This window comes from Alligator sinensis, unplaced genomic scaffold (genome assembly GCF_000455745.1).
Source record: "Alligator sinensis unplaced genomic scaffold, ASM45574v1 scaffold21_1, whole genome shotgun sequence".
In the NCBI taxonomy this organism is placed as follows: domain Eukaryota; kingdom Metazoa; phylum Chordata; order Crocodylia; family Alligatoridae; genus Alligator; species Alligator sinensis.
Window position 1 is genome coordinate 84,392 of NW_005842445.1, and position 1,364 is coordinate 85,755.

The window sequence follows — 1,364 nt, forward strand, 5'->3', positions numbered from 1 at the left end:
GACATCATAGTGTGCTCCCTACAGGCCCCAACCCTCATGCTGCAAAGCACCACCCTAGAGCACAAGGCATAGATGTGGTCTAGCAGGTAGTGGGGGGTGGGGTTGTGACCCCTCTAATAACCTGCCCCACCACCCCGCACCAATCAGCGGAGGTTTCAGAGGCTTTGGACCTCCTCAGGAATGGCACCAAAACAACCGGAGCAAGTAGAAGAATGGGGTCTAGGCTGCAAGCCCACCTGGTCCATCTGCTTTCCAAAGCGGGCACTCTGTTTGTCTGAGACCACACTACGGAAGACAGGGACAGACAAGAGTGAGATTTGGGAGTCTGAGATGGATTCCTAGGCTCCTGAAACAGGGTTGAGGACCATGACAGAACCCAAACAGCCCAGAACGGACCTGCCTGTAGACAGCATGGACGTGTTGGACAATCCTGTCCCACGGGGCTCTGCTGAGATAACTAATTTTGATTAATTTTTGTGGGGGTGTTTTTTCTTGTACCTGTCAGGGTCTGTGCTAATTACAATAGTTTTGCAGGTAGACAACACCTTCATGGAGAGCATTCAAAACTTGCACATCAGCACCCCACCAAAAGTAAAGGTTTTTTGTGTGAACTGTTTTTGTTTGTGTCTGGTAGAAAGGAGTTCAAGATGAGTTTGAAGACTGATGTAACAGTTTTGTCCAAAGACAATGGCAACCAACCCAGGCTTTGAGCCTATGGCGGTCACTGAGCAGGGCTACATACCCATGGAGGTCACCAAGCAAAGCTACAAACCCATGGAGGTCACTATGCAGGTCTGTGTGGGGAACTATTTTCAAGTAGCACACCCCTGTTCAGAAAAGGGATTTTTTTGCATAATCTGGTTTTGAACAACTGTTCAAAATGAGGCTAGAGACCACTGTTAATATTGTATTTTATTACCTGATTAATAAACTTTGTTTTACCATGGTTTAAATTTGTTCTCAGGAACTTGAATCCACCATACGGGTGTTAGCAAGGGGTGGGGGAGCGGGGGAAAGCACTGCAGTTACCAACCATGTCAACACAGGAGGCTTTGTTAAAGGAAATGTATTACTCTCCCAGAGAAGCTGGGAGTTTTGGTGGGGTGAACTGACTTTTTGAAGCAACCAAAAAGCAGAATAGGGTTCTAAACAGAAGTCAGGTGGCCATCTGGCTTTCAGATCAGGATGCTTACGTCCTACACAAGGCAGGAAGAAGACTTTTAAAAGAAACAAAATGGTTGATTCATTTGTGGATGCACAGTGGCAGGCAGATTTGGTGGATATGCAGCAGTTTTCCAAACATAACCATGGAGTTAAGTACATCTTAATGGTGATAGACATATTATCAAAGCATGCCTGGACCA